The following is a 12988-nucleotide window of genomic DNA, read 5'->3' on the forward strand; positions in this document are numbered from 1 at the left end:
CCACTAAAAAATTTATGTGAAAACTAAACTACAAACAATATGAAAGAACCTCGTGAATACTTCTAACATTTAAAAAGCATCAGTCTCAAGCATCACACCATGACAACTTAACTTCACAAAGAAATCAACATGCTGGGTCCCGATATCTTCAAACCTAAAGGGAAGACTACTTGAGTTGACATTTGCCAAAGATGTCTGTATTTGCCTGGTAACAAAAAAAAATCAAAGTTGAGCAAAACTGTTGCTAATAATAAAGCGTAATTTTTTTAAAAATGCATCCACCAATCAGATGAGAGGTAAGGGAGATATCAAAGTTGAGCAAAACTGTTGCTAGTAATAAAGCATATTTTTTTTTTTAAATACATCCACCAATCAGATATGAGAGGTCAGGAAGATAGCCACATATTTGATAGCGATTCAAACTTGGAATACGGACCCAGGACACACATCAATTTGCCATGTAGTTAACCCAGACAAGATATAAAATGATGCTTAATTTTATGTATAAAGGTATGCAGAAAAGCAATGTGAATGCATAGATATCTAGAGCCTGCAGTATGTGGCAATGCATTTTACTGGCAGCAATGTGATTCTGGTACTGCACATTCTGTTTGCATGACTACATTTTTGTCAGCTTACAAATCGCAAACTCACAATGCCCCATTTCGATCAAGGAAAGCCACCACACGTTCTGGCTAATGTTTGCCGAGCCAAGCTTCTTTGCATGACAGGCTTGCTTTGCTGCGAAGAGCACTCTACGGGCCTTAAATATCATGGAAGTCATCTATTTAGATTTTACACAGTTCCATCGCAAAGCATTTTGTAGAGGTAGCGCGTCACTGAAACCGCCGGAAGACCGGTACGCAAATTTTAGATGTAATGCATATTGAAAACGGACAGCTACAAGCTTATATAATGAGCGAGAGCCGGCCGGGCGATACAACATTTGATGGACCAAGCTAGCACGGGTCGGTTGAAAGAGCCGGAGAGACGAGCTCGTCAGAAGTCCGGCATGTTTACATGTGGATGCGCCAGCGCACGTGGCCTTCAAACACGCGCCGCCTGGAGAGCCAACGCAGCCGCGCTAAAGATGCGCGTTGCTGAATGAATAGCTCCAATTGCGACCGCGTTATCTCAGTGACAGCGGTACACCCGGAAAAGCAGTCATCGGCTCGAAATCGTGGGTTACGCAATTCTTGCCGAGGGAGGAAAAGGAGAGAAAAAAAGCGCGTGGAGGGAAAGGTCGCGGTCGATTCCGTCAACACGATTTCAACACACCGCGCCCATGGCCGCGCGTTCGCGCCATGCATCGATCCCTGCCTGCTGCATGTCTCGATAAGGACGGCGCTCACCCGGCAGAAGGGAGCCCAAGGTGATAATCCACATACCCGCAGCGATCTTGCTGCCGTTCAGACGCAGTCGGTCGTCAACAGTATGTCCCACCACCTTGGAATACTGCCATCACAAACTGCAGAGGTGTCGGCTGCGAAAAGAGAAAGAAAATGGCACTTTCGTGTCACTGGTGGCATCACCCGGGACTCAACCGCCAAAACCTCGTGTACACTGGCACGCACAGAGACGTGCCGCGAGACGGCGGCAACGGCAAACCACTTTCGAGCACGTATACCGCGGCGGCTTTTCGACATCGCGGCGCGCGGCTTACCACGAGCCATCGTCGGTGCGCGTAACGGTTTGGCTCCGGAGTCACGCATTGACACGGTACGCTTGCAAGTGCTGCGGAGAGCCATATCTAAAGGGCGCCGGGTGATGGGCTGGAGACGCGGCCGCAAGTGTCCGTCGCCGCGACGACACCGAAACCACGCCAGCTGATTTCGGGAGTAGATGAAAAAGAACGGCCTCCGCTCCTCCTGCCTCCCGGAAGCGGCACCTTGTTTTGGCCGCGAATCCGCCTGGCGGAGATGCGGCTAAACTCGAGGAGGGGCGCGCGCTTTGAATCGGGCATCGATTGTCGGCGGAGCGCCTGTGCAAGCAGCGATGTTTCACACGAAACGTACCGATGTTGTAGTATGAAGGCTCTGGCCCTATTTCCGACCAGCGCGGTCGCAATGCACGTACGCATGCAAATCGCTTCGGTTGTACTATATGTGGGTTTACGTAATTGTGGCATAACGCAGGAAGTGCTGCGACAATTTAACGTCATGTTGCGCTCTTGACATGCACCTCAACAAACACGTACACATGGCGCAGAAAAAAAATTTGCTGCCACTATATGGGGTATATGCACCCGACGCGGAGCACAAAACATCATAATGACGTCACATATTTGTTATGAATAAAATAACACAAGTGACTTTAAAAAGCCGTTTAAAAAGTTAATAACACACTGCAGCTTTGTACATAATGCATTTTTATGTTTGAAACATATATGTAAAGTTCCAAATGGAATTGTAAATTAACAATAGGCATGTAAATACGTGACGTGTTAAGTTTTTTTTTTAAGTACCACTGATAATTCATGTTCAGCGTTCAATGGTGTCCATGCAATAACAGAAGTCAGGACAGGACTCTTCATTCGCATTGAAAGTATGTTTCAGTAGTGTTTGTCGAACGAAAAACGTACGTTACTGTATGCAACGTTAACGCAACGCTCGAGAATTACATAAGCTTACTTTAAGTGCCTAATTCAAGCATTGTCCCATGGGTTTTTGAATATACTATAAATATGAACAGAACTTTGCAATTTACTCATAGGGCTTATAGCAACCATTGGATATATTAATAAAACTCTTAATCTTTTGAAAATCTTTTTTCATTAATATTTCAGCGATACCACACTACCACTTTGGATGGAAATGAACATGGGTATTACTATAGGTACACTCGATAAGTTTATTTTGCTAGGTCTCCTTTATTAGGTAAATATGTAACCCAGGTAGTAACCCAGGACAGCAACATAATGCCTTACAGTTATGTTGTGCTATTCTGCTATAGTGTCGCCCTCGATGTAGCCTTCTTCGTGCAAAGTTGATTAATTGAGGCCACTGGTGCGTATGTGCATAATATCGCAGCTACTCGATCTGGTCCTTCGATATTGTTATTTTAACTTTACTTTCAGGTTCTTGAATTGTTATATAAAACTTCGCTATAATGTCAGGGAACGATATTGTCCTATAATTACAACACGCCGATGCTACCTGATGCTTGCTCTCAGAGGGCCCATTGGCCATCATTTGCATATATATTCACACGAGCACCAGGAGTGTTGCTAGGCGGTGCAATGCCCAACAACGAAAACCTTGCCAGGAGACTTTGGGACGGGGGCCTGCCGTTGGCTGTGTGCCTGGTCGGATGAGAGGACTTGGCCACAAGGAGCCTTATATATAGTCACCTAACAACATCAGCGAGCACTGTGACGGCACAGTGTGGCGACGAAACGAAGCAGGTTATAATAATTAATAAATATGCGCAAGCTTCACAGAACACAATTGTACATGTAGCAATGGTGTTCTTTCTTCTTTCTTGTTTTTAGTTCATGGCTTATGGCATATAGGTACCACAGCGCTGGTTTAAAAAAGAAATAATCCGGTACAAGATAAAACGAGATGAATAAGGTAGCAAGGTCGCGCGCACGGAGCGACGTTTAGTTGTGGGCGTTGCTTTGCGCGCAACGCGGACGCGCGACTTTTGAATCAAGAAATTAGCCGGGTTCCCTTTTTTTTTTTTTTTTTTTTTTTGCCAACGATTGGTAAAGCGGTGATATCCTGAACGAATGACAACCCTTTATTTCCAATTGCAACCACGCGTTTTTGAAGAAAAAGAAAATCTAAAAAAAAACTTACAAACCTAGCTGAAAGAATTCAGGCATAAAGCGGCTGTCCTTGAAGAAACCAGCTGCCCACGCAGCGCAGTTTTGGTGGCGACGAATACTTCAGTTGCTCAAACAGGCAAGCAGTGCGGATCCGATGCCTCGACATCAGAGCTCCGATTATTGTGTGGGACAAAAAATTCTTGGTTATAAGTTCCTGTCCTAGAACTAATTCGTGCCCAGAACCGGAGAACATCTAAAGAACCCGAACCAAAGACTAAGGAAAAGATGCTTGCTGGGCGGACCTGATAAAAAAAAACGTCGAGAAATTGAAAGGCAATGATTGTTCAACTTGTGCACTACAGACGTCCAGCTACAATATAGCGCAAGCCGTCCACAAGGACTTCACGTCAACGAGTGTAAGAACGCGGAATAGTTTCACGTCCTCTCTGTGGGAAAATTTTGCCTTAACCAGACGTGCCAGCAGTGCATGGAACGAAAGTGCAACTAACTATTGGAACGTGCATTTCCCTGCTAAAACTCATAAGTGTTACAACATGCATTTCGTTTTATTCCGCACACAGCTGTTAAAGCCATATCAAAGCCGGGAATTCCAGGTAATGGCTGCATATCCTTCTCTGAGCATACGGCACAGTCGACGAGAGATTCAAGTTTCCCGCGGTCTCAGCAGCGGTGCATGCATACTCGCGAATGCCTCTCATGCATGCCTCTCATATATTGCCTATTCGCACAGCACAGGGGTGGAGTCAAAGCTCAAAGACTTTTCGCCAATCTTCTCGCGAGATCAACCCGAGGAGGTCGCGCTAGGGTGTCTTTAGGTAGCGCAAGCGCGCATCACCATACGGAAAAAGTATCTAATCAGCCTTTCTTCGTGGCTGGAATTATCCAAGCCATCACCGCAATGCTATAGCGCCTGCCTGCTATAACCCAATGCCTCAGCGCCTGCATGACTTGGCCGCTTCATTCAATGCATGCCGCTGGCCGCCACACGTAGCCGGCACATCCAGATCTGCCGAAGCGGGCAGTGGACAGTGGCGCCCTCCCTCGTGCGACGTCGAGGAGGCATTTGCTGAGGGGCGGAGATTCCAGGGTCAGTGTTGCGAGTTTGCGCCGTCTTCAGAGGTAATTATCTCCTTGCCTGCCCTCATCTGACTGGCGGAAACGCCGGAACTGTAAGTGGAACTGACATCTGGTTCCGGTGTTTCCACCAATGAAATTACTTGATGCCAGTGAGAAAACATAAAACGACGCAAAACTCGGAATGAGGACCTAAGTGAAGCGTGGCCAAACCCCTTCACGCATATGCAGTCTCGCCCGCAAAATCGATTTAGCCGAGGAAGTTCAGTTGTACGACAAGCGGCAGCCTGACGTGGCTCCGCCAGTTGCGCATAGTGGACGCTGTATAGTGAACACCATGCGCGCTGCCATTTAGCAAGTGCAGTCTTATCAGCAAGGTAAACCAGCTGCAGCGGCAGGGTGCAAGTCACCATGCCACGGCAGCTGCTGGCTGTTCATATATGCTACCCAAGAGCGATGTATGTTTCCCCTGCGCACAGACAAGGCCAGAAACGTTTATAGCATGCAACCTGACTGCTCCCGTAACGAGGACCAATGCGACAAAAAAAAAAGAAAAAAAAAAGGAGTATTTTAAACTTCTATTGGCAGGTTTTCTTTAAGGCAAACACTGAACGCCACCACATTTCTCATGCTCGAAAAGATGCTTGAAGTTCCTTTTCTAATCTCACAAGTCGGCGACGTAGCGACCCTTGGCCAGGCAAGAGCCCTCACAGAGGTGTCTTGACCATTTAGAGCTTAACTGATACCAGCCGCATTTTGACTCATTAACATATTTTAAGTTTTTTTTTTCCTAGGCCTTCTACACCAATATTGTTTTACCACGAACATGGCTGCCCTTGCGCCACTAAAATCCACCATCATCAATGCGAGAATCCAAGGACGCGCATCTTACCACAAAGCGATATGGCTCCATCAGCCGCAACGACACATCAGAGAATATATCGGTCTATCGTATCGCGACTGAGCAGAGCGAGCCATATGTGGATGTTTCGGTCCCGTTTCTAAAAGAAAGGTGGCGAAGTTCGATGTCGCCATTCGAGAGAAGCGGCATGGCGGCCAAAAGAAAAACTAGAAGGAGACCGCAATGACAGAACATGCCGGAAAGCAATGCATTCCGACCCGCCAGAGCTCGAAGCTCTAAACGAACACGTTCCCGGCTAACGCGCCGCTGAAGACCGGCACATGGAAGCTTTTACTACTCCAGATGCAGCTATAACAAAGCAAAAAAAAAAAAATGCGAATTCTGCGGTTGGTCAGCTTACCAACAGTGCTGTTGTATGTTCATTCGCCGACTGTCAATGCCTTCGACTATACCAAGTGAGAGGCTCTCGTTCCTGTGCCTCGAAAACGACGGTCGGAAGAAGCAAGTTAAGCAAGTTCCAGAAGTCCCAGAAAACGCCCGCGAGGGGACACTGGCTACAGAGGCAGAGAGCAGAAGGCGACCGCCTCTAGAGAAGTGTGTTGCTGCGAAAAAGGCCGGCAAGTGGAGGAGTCTGTTCGATGAGCTCAACTTCCCACTGGCGACGGCCCAAAGCAGAAGTCCAGTCATGTTCAGGACAGCCGTAGTGATCGGCGTCACGTGCTTCGTTCCCGGATGCTCTAAAACAGCTGCTCCGGCAACCGAAGCGGACGCTTGAGAAGCGACACCGACGTAGTGGACGGCTGCACGAAGCTGACAAAAAGCATCCGCGGTCACCGGACGAAGATAGCGAGGGAGGACTTTATTCAGAAATATCGCTTTAGTAGCCAGGGCCCGGGGGAATTCACTTGTACCACCAGTTGAACTGTTCCGAGGCCAACCAGACACTCCAAGAGGATAAAGGACGGAAAAGAAAGTGAGGCGATTGTATGACAACTGCCATGTCATGGGTCGACGTAAGGCTGGAGGTTCACTCCAGAGCGCCTTTATGGCCAACATGGAGTCTGTATGCGCTGCACAACCGTACCTGCACATACAGCATAAAAGACTGAAGGAAGAGCTCTGCAACATCGGAAGCCCTGCATGCGATGCATTATGTATGTATGCGGACATTTTTAAGACCACCTTTGGATGGTACCTGTCTCGGAGCTATGCCGGGAAAGGATGTCACGAACTGCTCACATGAGTTATGCTCAAAAATGAGGGCACTTGCTCATGTCTTTTCGTCTCTCATTGATTGTGAGCACTGAGGTGCGTAGCGGGGATCAGGGGCGAAATGCCCTCGTCCTGAGCGTCGTTGACTCGAACTGGGGGTATATAACCCACTGTTGGGAGTCCGCTAGGCGGGAGTTAAGTTCCAAGTAACGAAAACAGGGTAGTAGTAACCCAACAGGTGAGGTGCGAAGCCCCACCACACTGATCGTCCTCTTCGGTATCATGGAATTTGAGTTAAGTTTAGGCATTCCTCCTTTCGAGGAATAGACTCTATACAATCCTACAACGCAAATGTCTCAAACTCATATTGATGTGAGGGCCGCATTGGGAAAATTACGTCAGTCGTGGGACAGCAGCTGAAAAATAAACACAAAATAAACGAAGAGTACAAGCTTCAAATAAAGACAAAAATGAAACACCGATAACAGTAAAATAAATAAAAATCAACCAAAACGTGTCGTTCCCAGACCTCACTCTTACTTTGTGGAAAAGGTAGCGTCGTCGCGAGCTCCATTAATTCTGCCTAAAATTCGAATTGTCATTACTTCGAGATAACTCGGGCAGATCTATATATTGAAAGGGTAAAACGATTAATACCGCTGTCCACTTATACTCAGGAAAAATAAATACTTGAAGGTGATAGCGAGGGTGGGTGGTCGGTCCACTACCTCGCTAGAGTGTACTAGAACCAATTCTAGTACTCTAGCTTCGCTCTTGGCAGTCCGTACGAAGTTCAAGTAGATTGAGGGGCCAGTTCATCTTTTCATTTTTACAGAGGAAGCATACAGTGTGGAGACGATGCCTAGTAGTTGATTATATGACGAGTCTGGTGGTAAATCTGATGCGTGAACCTGGTTCGCGTTCTTGAAACAAAGGCTCACATTTCTGTAGAATTTTTGTTGCAGACCCTTGCTATAACGTCAGTGGCAGCGACATAGTTGATAGCTAGATCGTCCCTTCACGATCATGATAGAGCAATGCCATATATCACGCGAAATGGGTCTGCTTCACAAGTTAGGGAAGAAAACGAGCGTCACTGAAAAAACGCGAAGGGATGGTGGAAACGAAGACTGATTTCGTTGCTGCGGTGACCTAACCGCATGGCAATGCTTGATCACGGAAGCCGCATGTGGGATATAAAACCGTGAACGGAGTTCCGCTCCGTGATCGGATTATTCCCTGTACAGGCATACGACATGAACATGTCGGCCACGCTTGTAATAAAGCTTTATTACTTTTTTTTTCTTGCTTCGAGCACTCCTATACGGAGTCAGTCAATCGGACATGCACTCAATGCGTTGCGTTCAGAATAGCGCACGAGCGCACCACCTGCGGTGACGGCATTTGACCGTTACCGCTTACCATTCGAAGGCGGAGAAATGTTGGGGACGATTTGTACACTAATAACTTGCACGAAGTGCCTTTTGAAAATCATAAAAAAAGCACGATCTCAATGCTCAGTAACCATTTTTATAGACGTTTAGCATAGAGCCTGCCGCTACCGCTTAGAACACGCCGTCAGTGCGCACGCGCAGCTCGCCTTGAAAGAGCCAGGTGGCGTCAGTTGCCGGCCAGCTGCGCGCACGCCTACCGCGTTGGGACCAACCAACGCGTGAACACTGGTGGCCCAGTACGCAGAAGTTTTACGCACTATGCTAAACGTATCGACTATAGCACAGTCGCTGTTGACGATTTATGAATGAAGAAGTTTTGCGGTTATTTTGGTATTTTCTAATAAATAAAGGAATAAATAAATAATAAATGTAGGCAAGAATTAAAGCGGTTTCAACAAATGGATTTCGTCGGTGCTGCGCTTGAGTCGGTAAAAAACATCTTTACGCCGAAGCCACTGAAGTAGCGCGAGGAACGTGCAGAGAAAGGTCTCTAGTTATGCTACAAAAAGATTACCCGGACGTGGCCCATAAAAATTAATCCTCGGTGCGCCTATCCTCGCTCGGAAGCACGGTGCAAGATCGGATGCAAAACGCTTACAGAACATACAACCAAGGCGACTGTTGGACATTACAGAGAGGTGATGCGCACATATACCTCCACATGCACATCACATACGCCACCAACATATGCAGCGAATAAATTCTCCTGGCCACGACGTACAGCGAGGCACTTTATCCAGAAGACGGGCGCCTTATCCACCGCAACAAATCGCGTACAGCAGCATAGTCACAATCAAATTAAGCAGATAAGCTAGATGCCGGACGAACAAGATCAATGCATATTTTCGGCTGTGATGGTATTACCATCAAGTAAAATGGCAGTGCAGAAAGGAATGGACCAGCTATGTTTATGCATCCTCTTGTGCTAAAACGAAATAAGTAAACTCCACTTCATAGAGCGTAAAGTCTACACTTTACGGGAATGCCCCACAGCGCGCTTAACAGCCAGCAGTCTCGCTCCCCACACCCTTTCCTGCACGTCCCTTCGTGTTCAGGCTGCCGTTCGCAACATGCCGTGCGAGACACCGTCTAGTATGCAGCTCCACGGGACCTTTCCTCCTCTCCCGAAGAGCCACGTGGGCGGCGTTTGGACAAGGCCCGAGCCTCGCGTGAGAGCGCACGAAAGAACCTGCTCGAGTTGCGAAGCGAAGCGTTATTTTACCCGCCGGCTGGCCAGCGGCCAAGAAAGCGGCGCTCATTCCGACACGGCCGTATTTCCGCGAAACAGGGAAGCCACCGCGTTGTGTGTACTGCGCCGGCCGGCGGTGATCGGCGCCGGGGCTCCGGCCGCGACCCACTGCGGAAGCATTCCCTCCCTCTTCCGTCGCGACTCGCGTGCGCGCACAAAACGGGACTGTGACAGCCGCTGTGCCACCACTCTCAGGCGCTGGTATAAGCCTTTAGCTAGTGTCTTACCTGATTCGATGAATGAAAGCGCCGTGGTTCTCCGGCGCGACCTTTTTCCCAGCCCACGCTACCTGCGCGCCTACTTTAGGCGCGCGTACCGTTCGGCGCTGTTACAATGGGATGTGTAGATCGTCGCCTGCTGCGTAGAGCATGACAGCCCATGCTAGGTTGGCGTGCCACATTTCTGAAACGTTAACAGTGACAGCGCCCAGAAGACCGGCTTGTCATACCCGCCGTAACGCCACGACGCTGAGAGATGGTGACGCCCCGCGCTCGGTTGCCGGAGGAAGCGGTCGGAGGACCCAGAGCACGGGGCAGGCCACACACAAGCCAGTGTCGCCCTTCTTCATCCGAGCACAGCACATGACGTAAAAATAATACAAAAGGATATCATACCGGCCTTCGCGGGAGGCACACTTGTTGAAGCAAGAGCGCCGGGGGTCGGTTGCGCAACACGTGGTTTCGCGCACTGCTCGTGAGCGGCGGCGTTGCCGCAAGCGACAACTGCACGCGTCCTAGGCTCCTAGGCTACAATCGCCAGACGACCTTGGCCGTGTGCCTTCGCGAGCACGGGTGGGCCTCGCTCTGCATACCTCGCATCGTGCATCCCTCGCGGCCTCGCCGAGCTGCTCTTCTCTGTCGAGCGCAGTAATCCGAGAGAGCACATGGTGTTCGGGGTCCGGCGCTCAACACGCAGCTGATGCTCCTCGCATGGAGAGCGGCCGCCGCAGCGAGAGCACATGCATCCTGCCTTCGCACGCGGCGCTGGAGCAGCCGGGGAAACCCGGAAGTCGCGGAGCGCTCGGCGGAGAGCTTGACGTCACCCGCGAGCACTTCCGGCAACGGACTCTCCCCGCCGTTTCTCTTTCCGCACTCGAGGCCACAGGGCAGCAGACGTCGTCTGTCGTCTGCTCGTTCTGGACTGCGCCGGCTGTGTCGCTCGGTGCACCGTCAAGGAGTTCCCGTTCCCCTGTACCTGTGCGTCTCGGCCCGTGGCCGACGAGCACTGTTCTCGAGCCGAGGCCCGCGAGTGATCCCCGAATGTCCTCCCGCGAGCCTTGTTCCGAGCGGCATGAGCAGCGCTGTCGCGCTGGCCGCCGACGTCCTTGAGAAAGGCGATCCTCTGGCGGAGTTTCTCCTTCCCTGCCCCGTCGCGGCGCCGGCTCCGCGTAGCGCCTCCCACCCCTTCCTCTGTTTCAGTCGTTCGAAAGTGTAAAACAAATGGACGCTACGGGGAGCGTTTGGCTCCGCGCGGCCTAGGATCGCATGAACCGACGGCAGAGCATCCTGAGGCCAACCTATAGGCGCTTTTTCACCCCCGGCACAGTCCGTCGCTGCGCGTGGCCTTGGCCTCCAAGCGCAGCGATACAGTCGGGAACGGAGCCCGGCAAGGACACGAACGTGACGTCACCGCGGAAGAGCTTATTTACATAGTGAAAGCGAAAGGAGAGCGCTGCTGTACGACCAGTACGACTCTGCGCACCCAGACGCTCCGACAAACTGCACTCGCTCAGCGAATTGGTGGCAGCACTGAGGTCGAACAACAAACGCCGCAAAGTCCGAATGCTCGTACGCGCGCTTTATCCCGCTCCGGGCTATTGAGGGTTATCATGGAAGACCGGAACACTTACCAACATCACCTCTATACCAAAAACATAATCTACTTCAAGCTAACAGAGTCTACACATACCGCTTGTTACAACATATTCATAGCAATAGGCTTTTCTCCGTCTCTCCTAATCGATTTCCTACTAAATACCCTCTCAGACAACACAGAAACCTCGTCCCAAAAACAAGGACAAATTACGGTAAACAGAAGCTTAATTACCAGATTTCAACTATTCTCAAAAACCCATCCCTATGTTCAATGTTCAATCTCTCTAAACACAGATTTAAAAGAGAAATAAAAAAGCAGTTGATACTCTCCGAAGTGGAATAATTGTTTAGTCTGGTTTTGTATTTGACAAATGCAAATTTTCATCATGTTATGTTACTGTAAAATATTTTTTTTTCCTTTCAGTGTTTTGTGTGCCATATGCTGTTGTTTCTTTTTGAGTGTACAGTGTACACTGTTCCTTTTTTTTTTAGGTTTTACTCCAGTATGATTAATTACCACGTTTGCTGTAATGTTCTGTTATCGTTTGTTTTCCGTGTTGCGCGCCGCTGTGAACTGTATGGGGAACTGTGACCCCGTCAGGCCTAACCGCCTTTTGTCGCAGTTCCTTCTTTCATTTTTTGAAAGAGAAAGAATATCTGAAATATCTGAAACATCGTTGGGAGTCCGATACCAAGATGCGCAGTTGACCCGTGGCTTACGAGAAGCAAAGCACGGAAACATGTTTTAGGGAAAAGAACGACCACAGCTAATTTTTGCCGGCACACCCCAACAGCGTTATGGGCTTGCATTCGAGCGTGGAAGGTCTTATTCCTTTTACGCAGTATGTGGAAATGCCAGACTCTCCAAGACCCACCTAACTTTAAGCCCTGATCAGCAGCACCACGCCGGCATCACCAATCGACATTGAGCACGTGTACTGCGACACAGCAGTTGAATCACTCGAGGGCGTAGCTTACCAGGCTGTGCGCCTAGGCCACACCGAAGCCTTCTTGATTACGGTGCCCGCTGCTGAACCGTTAGACGTCGGGGCCACTGAATTACGTACCCCTGCCTGGGCGCTAGACCGGGTTTTTTATTGCACATATCGCATCGAAGCTACCTGTATACTGTTATAACCGGGGGCCCAGCCAACGTTGGGCGTATCCTTCGCCGTGTGACAACAGACACAAGGCGGCAGCAACGGCTAAAGTTATTTTCTGTTGCGGAAAGGGCGGACATACGGTGGCCAGCAGGCCAGGCGGGACAAGGAGCGGACCCACCATGGTTTATCCTGCCTAGCGGACACATCGGGAACAGCAAGAAACTCCCTCCCTCTTGTCTGCAGAATAAGAAGCCGCCGACGAGCAGCTTTAGAGGGGTGGATAGAGGCCGAACTAATCAATAGCAGTCGTTACAAATCGTCGTTAGACGTATTAATAGTCATTTGGCAGTCATTTAGTATTAGTAGTTATTTAGTCATTACTATTCGTTAATCATTTTGCACAGTGCGAAAAACGAAGACCGGGAAAGGA

The 12988-nt window shown here is 49.4% G+C and overlaps 1 protein-coding gene across 5 annotated transcripts in view; it reads right to left on the reverse strand.

Annotated features, from left to right (window-relative positions):
* Eip74EF (Ecdysone-induced protein E74) overlaps positions 1-12988 on the reverse strand; it is a 248097-nt gene that overhangs the window by 150145 nt on the left and 84964 nt on the right. The window contains exons 1-2 of one of the 5 annotated variants that reach the window (XM_084601380.1): positions 10453-10617; positions 1389-1483 (exon numbers count right to left, since the gene is read on the reverse strand). The exons of 1 other annotated variant lie outside the window; for it this stretch is intronic. The gene's annotated coding sequence lies outside the window, so the exon portion shown is untranslated. Of the gene's footprint in view, positions 1-1388; positions 1484-1663; positions 1850-10452; positions 10618-12988 lie in introns of those variants that run through there. 3 more of the 5 variants (XM_084601381.1, XM_084601383.1, XM_084601384.1) reach the window with 3 other exon arrangements.

The sequence above is a fragment of the Amblyomma maculatum genome, chromosome 4 (assembly GCF_055883805.1).
Source record: "Amblyomma maculatum isolate TAMU_Amacu chromosome 4, ASM5588380v1, whole genome shotgun sequence".
Classification (NCBI taxonomy): domain Eukaryota; kingdom Metazoa; phylum Arthropoda; class Arachnida; order Ixodida; family Ixodidae; genus Amblyomma; species Amblyomma maculatum.